Raw genomic sequence first — 6,500 nt, 5'->3', positions numbered from 1 at the left:
TGAACTACCTTTCTTATTCTGCCTTACTTTGCCTATCATTCTCTTTCAAGATGCTGCATCTTTAGTAGAATATTTTGATTGTTTGTTCTCCTTAGTCAAATCTTCAAAAAATCTTTTTTTTCCTACTTCCTTCTTACTTACACAAAGCTCATGATATACACAAACATCTCTTCTTTGGGTATTTTGGCATTAGATATAAAACATGGGCCTGCAACACATTTTTAGCTGATGAGATACACTTATTAAGAATTTTTTGGGTGATTGAGCATAGGGTCAATATTATTATTAGTCATTATTAGATTTTAAAATGCATTACCCCTGAGATCCATACAGCCCCAATCCTGTCATCTTGCAAGGCTCTTTTTCCATGGGCTTTGAGCCAGGAGCTCATATGATCCCACTACAGCATTTGAATAGCTTGTTACGAATTGGCTGGTTTTATCCTCTGGCAGCACCATCTCTATTGTTGTTTTAAATAGTTCATTTTGCTAATTTTAACCTTTGTAAGATGCCCAAAGTTTTGTAGGAGTGAGAAGCCACAGAAATCAAAATGATAAATATTTATATTATACAGTATATTGCCTGTCACACCATGCATCTCTGCATGAAGATTCTATAACATGATGCATATACCAATTGTATAAAATTTATTAACTTTTAAAATTATGTTCATCCAATTTACTGTGGTTAATATAATTGCATAAAATGAATACATTTTTTGCTGCTTTTAGAAAAGGTCTCTGCTATGGGGTGGGGGGTAGTTTACTTGAGATGTCATCTCAGGAAGCAGAGCCGGAAAGATCTGCCTGTGTGATATCCAACCTTCCTATGCTTAATAAATCATTTCATCAGTTCTAGAAACATGAATCAGTGGTGAAATTCAATTTTTTTTTACTACTGGTCCTGTGGGCGTGGCTTGGTGGGCCTAGTGTGGCTTGGTGGGCGTGGCTTGATGGGCATGGCAGGGGAAGGATACTGCAAAATCTCCATTCCCACCCCACTCCATGGGAAGGATGCTGCAAAATCCCCATTCCCTCCCTACTCCTGGAGGAAGGATACTGCAAAATCTCCATTCCCACCCCACTCTGGAGCCAGCCAGTGGTGGTATTTGCCAGTTCTCCGAACTACACAAAATTTCCACTACCGGTTCTCCAGAACCTGCTGGATTTCACCCCCGACATGAATGTATTCAGTGGTGGGATTCAGCCAGTTCTCACCACTTCGGGAGAACCAGTTGTTAACTTTCTGAGCAGTTTGGCAAACTGGTTGTTGGAAGAAATCATTAGGGCAGAGAACCAGTTGTTAAATTACTTGAATCCCACCACTGAATGTATTCATTGGCTATTATGACTATGGTATACTGCTTTTCTTTTCACATTTCCAAAAGTATCCTAAGTAGCTGAATTATTAGCAGAGAGGGCAACACTATCGCTTCTATAATTAACATCACAAATCGTGGCAAAAAGCAAGCTGATCGGGTTGTGTGTACCTTCATGTCAGTCTTGACTGCTAGCAAGAAAGTTAAAAAAATTGTGTTGGATGTAGATGTTAATAACTCTTGGTCAGATATGTCAGAATTAGTTTCAATATTTCCCATAAAACAGAATATTATATCAAAGAAATGTAACTCTACAGTATAGATATACCCCAAAGAATATAAATATGGGGATTTATTGTAATCTCAATAAAACTGTTTCAATATGCCATTGAAATTAATAAAGGAAAGAAAACTTGGCTAAAATGGTCACAGGATGCAATGGGGACCATAAGCTTTATTTACACTTATTACCAATCAAACTTGGCTTTCTAAAATTGCCAAACACTTGATAAGCAGTACTGTTCAAACATTAAGACACATCCATTGGTATGTGTGATTTCCTTGCAGCAGCTAACCAGATGAGCCACTGTTTCTTCAGCTTCTTTGCAGAGGTGGCACTTACTATCAATTGCTGTCTTTTCAATTCTGGCCTTGTAGGCATTTTTTCTTAAGGCTTGGTCTTGTTGGCCAGAATTAATCCCTCGGTCTCTTTCTTTAACTTTCCTGCTTTTAGTTATTGCTTTCCCTGCCAACTTTTTAAATATAACAGCCATGTAATTCTTTGTCTTTCCATATCTCTTTTCTGTTTTTCATTTGGTCTTCAGTTTGGCCTCTCCAATACTCAGTAGGCCTTCCTGATATACTAGCTTCAATGCATCATCTTCACTATACTGCAGATATTCTTCCAATGTCCTTTTTTCTTCTTCAGTTCTCTGAGCTACTTGCAACAATCCACCCCCACCCATTTTCTTGGTAAGTAGAGTCTGTCAATATTGCTGCATGGATGCTTCATTGTCATTATTTTTCTAGTCTTCCTATCCAGGGTCTTTAATTCTGCTTGAGTCCAGTCCACTATTCCAGCTTTGTACTGAATAAGTAGAATTGCCCAGGCACTGATTGCCTTGATGGTATTACCTGCACTGAGTTTGGACTTCTTCATTCTCTTGATGTATTCACTTCCAACCTTTTTCTTGACTTCAGTGTGCTTGATGTTGTCAGCTTGAAGTATGCTCAGGTATTTGTAGTGATCATCTTCATCCAGACTCTTGATGTTATTTCTGCAGGGCATCTTGATTCCTTCAGTTTTACTATTTTCCTCCATTTGATGGTGAGGGTGGCACATATGTCCAGTCCAAACTCCACTGTGATATCTTGGCTCAATAGGTAGTGTTGAGCAGTGATTCTGTTTCAGATGGTGTTTTTCCACACCGCTTCAGATTGTCCATGTAGAGGATAATCCCTCCCCAGAGGGACCCGGGCTGAATGTCCAAGCCCTGTCCCACATAGTGTCATGTGGGGCACATCATCAGGTGTTTTCATCCATCTGGAGTTCCAGGATGGTTGGCCTTGACTGGATGTAAACAACTCAATTCGGCAGCGCAGTAATTCGTGAGCGCAAACCTCCCTTTTTATTCACATGGGCCATCTTCACACCAGTTCTCTTCCCAAACCCCAATGCCATGCCCCCCCTCCCCATTACTATGGGAGTCGATAGCAAGCAAGCATCAAAGGGAAAACCCATGCTGGAGATCCGGCTGACAATTGGCATCTTTCAATAGTTGCGCTAGTTGTTTCCTTGGAACAAGCTTCAATGCAGGCAACCTTATGCTGTGTTTTTATACTGTTCTAGATGCTCAATGATTCTTTGTTTCAATTCTTCTACTTCTTTCATTACACAGCTTTGTTGTTTCTGAGGCAAAGAATAGGTTCCCAGTTTCCGAATATAAACAATTCAATAGCTGTGCTGGCTTCTTCTACTGACAATTCCCCCTGGTTTGCCTTTACAATTTAACTTACTTCTGCCAAGGCTGCTGACCCTGGTTACTCAGTCAGAAGCCATGAGTCCTGGACATTTTTCACCAAATGTCCAGGAACTCCAAAACCTAACACAGTTCCTGTAACCCGGGCAATGACCAAGCTGGTATGCATCTCTTTTAATTATGTCTCACTATATATTTATGGCAGAGACACTGTTTGTCTAGCTCCTCTACTGAGGAGGAGGTTGGACATTTGGCCAGATGGAACTTATTAACTTGGCTGGCAAGGCTGTTGGCCAAAGCTTGCTTGATGCCTTCCTATTGGGTGTTCTTGAGTTCTTCTTTCTTAACATCCCAGGGCACAACCACTTGCAGGGCACAACCACCTGCATGACATTCAAATTGCTGGAAGCCTTTTCCTCACTTTGACCTCCAGACAAGAAGGGGTTGCCAAAAGCAATTTCTTCAGGAGCATAATTGGTGGTAGAGAATTTTCATAATAAAGGTAGTCATCATGTTACAACTTCAAGTGGTATCAAATTTCGACCAGTTACCACTGTTACAGTTAAGTGAAGAGGTGTAAAATGTGATGCCACATGACTGCATCTCTTAGCCATAGCAATCCAGCTGGACCTGGTTGTCCCTGTTTGGGTTAAGCCATAAGCAGAGGGAGTTCCAAAAAGGAGTATAGGTGTCTTTGAATGAACTGAAATAGAGTAAAAAGAAGTAGGTTAGTATAGAAGCATCTTAGTACAATCCTGTATTTGAAGACTGTATTTGAAGAGAAACCAGATCTTCCTATTTTGAAAAAAACATAACTATTTCAATGAAAAAACAAGTAACATTAAACTATATATCAACAGCATTTTTATCCAATGAGAACTAGCCAAGTTGAAAGAGACAATAATTTAAGATGATGAATAACTTCTTGGCAAAATTTAGCAGGCAGAATATTAGCAAAAATTTTCATCACATTGGCCTTTGGAACAATTCAGCCAAACATATCAAGTCAAATCATCTAAATTCTATTTCCAGTGCCGGGAGAGAATGCATTCTATCTAAAATCTCTTATTTCATAACTGAATTTATAGCCTAATTATGGGCCATCCTTGGCTTTGCCACATCCCTGGTATAGAATTCTGAAGAATTTGAAAATCTCAGAAAAATTCATGGAAAAATTAAGAGAGAATTTTTTTTCTTCACTTTTTTTGAATGACTCCTATGTAACTCTCATATGAAACAACTTTTGCCCAATATGATTATTTCAGGTTTGTTCAATTAACATGGCATCTCATCTTTCTCTATGTTGTATTTGGGTTAAACATTTTTGGATAGATATAACTGGGAAATCCTGGGAATATTCTTAGACTAATTGCTCTTGTGTTTCTCTCTCTTCACGAACGTGGAAGATTTTGCTGTTGTAGCAGAAATGCAGATAGTAACAAAAATGTAAGTTAACCATGAAACATTCCAATATGAAGTCTTAATTTAGCAACATTTCAAGAAGTTTTCCCATTTAATTCACTAGATCTCCTCTTGGACTTTAAATATGAATTTCAGTAGTGCTCTTTGATTTGATTTTTAAAGCTTTCTGAAAGTAGGGATCCATTCACTTATAATATAGCTGTCATTCAAATGGATTTTTCCCCAGTCCATCAAACTGCAAGGAAAACTCTTAATGTGTAGTGCAAATCTAATCTCATGACTGCTGAGGCCTACTCATGCCGAAATCAATCCCTATTTTAAAATGGCAAAGAAATGTTTGGACTCATACTTTAGTCCCCTTGTTTTAACAGCAGCAAATATTAAACACTTGGCATATAAAAATCATGGTGCCAAGATAACTGCAGAATAAAAATATGTAATTTCTTAAAAATTGTATCATTTGTGTTTTGTATGCAATCAGGTGTTTCTTTGGACTCTTCTCTGGCAGAGACTGAAAAGTGTTAAACAAATATTTTAGAACAAAATAGAGAGTCACCAATTGAAAAATGTCTATTTCTCTCCAAGAAATGGAAGGACAATTCTTACCATCTTGATCTTCCCTGGATGGATAGAGATACAAGTTGGGAGCAGATGTCATCAATTGCCTACTCCCGAGCCCTTACCAGTTCTTTCTTTTTCTCAGCTTCTTTTGAGACCTCCTGTAAAAAGAAATTGATAAAGTACAATCAAAATTAACTTTGAATGCATTATAAAATCTCACTTAAAAAGGTTGTTCTAATTTCTTACTATCATGTACGATACTTACAGTCTTCACTCTGCTGATGGCTTTCTGCTACTTTTCATATTTTCTTCTTAGTTCTTCCTATGTTTCCTCTCTTGTCAGCATCTCCTGGCAAAAAAATAACAAAAGAACTAGAACTTGTACAGACATGCTTAAGATGAAATACATCACTTTTCTTTTTCGAATGAAAACAATTAAATGTTATGTTAAAATGATACTCACTTTCTGGATTGCCTTTTATTTTCTTCTGCAGCTCCTTATTCTCCCTCATAAGGTGAGCCATTTTGCTGGCTAAATGGTTGTTCTCCTCTTCCAACTAAGATGCAGAAATTACAAGAAGCAAACATCAGTCATATAAAATAAATACCAGTATTTATAAAGAGGAGCTTAAAACAGCATGGTAAGGGAAATGAATGACTTACAGCTCTTACGGCGACATCTTTTTCTGCCAGCTCCCTTTCTTGCAGCAACCTTGTCGTGGAGGAAATAAATCAATGTACCGTAAACCTTTATCTCTATTAAGATCTACTTTAAGAAATGAACCTCTGAAGCAGTTAACAATAAATGTTTTTATTAATATAAAAATAAAACAATATCTATTTAAATACTAAATAGTATTTCATTACTTTGCTTAAATATTCTGTCAGATATATATATATATATGTGTGTGTGTGTGTGTGTGTGTGTGTGTGTGTGTGTGTGTGTGTGTGTGTGTTTTCTGAGGTTTTCGCGGGTGTTTGTATGTAGGTCTTTGGTTATTCGGGTTTTCTCCCACATAAAATTGGAGGTTTCTTGGCAACGTTTCGACGAAGTCTCATTCGTCATCTTCAGGCTGGTGTCTTTGGCTTCGTACTTCTAGGAGCAATGTGTGTGATCGCAGCTGTTTCTTCCTTTTAACTGCCAGTGGGGGTGTGAACTAATTGGGTGGGAGCTTGGCTGTGTTCTGATTGGGTGGAGGTGTGTTCTGATTGGTTGGGGG

General features: G+C 38.1%; 1 long non-coding RNA gene across 1 annotated transcript; it reads right to left on the bottom strand.

Moving 5' to 3' along the window:
* Positions 1–2,231: 2,231 nt before the first annotated feature.
* Positions 2,232–6,028, bottom strand: LOC148116748 (uncharacterized). Its single transcript, XR_015731294.1, has 5 exons — positions 5,944–6,028; positions 5,744–5,837; positions 5,546–5,629; positions 5,326–5,438; positions 2,232–4,000 (listed from the first exon to the last, which is right to left on the bottom strand). It is a non-coding gene; the product is annotated as an uncharacterized LOC148116748 (long non-coding RNA).
* Positions 6,029–6,500: the final 472 nt, after the last annotated feature.

This window comes from Pantherophis guttatus, chromosome 1, assembly GCF_059756535.1.
Source record: "Pantherophis guttatus breed Tessera chromosome 1, ASM5975653v1, whole genome shotgun sequence".
NCBI classification, from domain to species: Eukaryota; Metazoa; Chordata; class Lepidosauria; order Squamata; family Colubridae; genus Pantherophis; species Pantherophis guttatus.
Note: the sequence above shows the minus strand (reverse complement) of the source record. Positions and strands in the feature narration are given on the sequence as shown.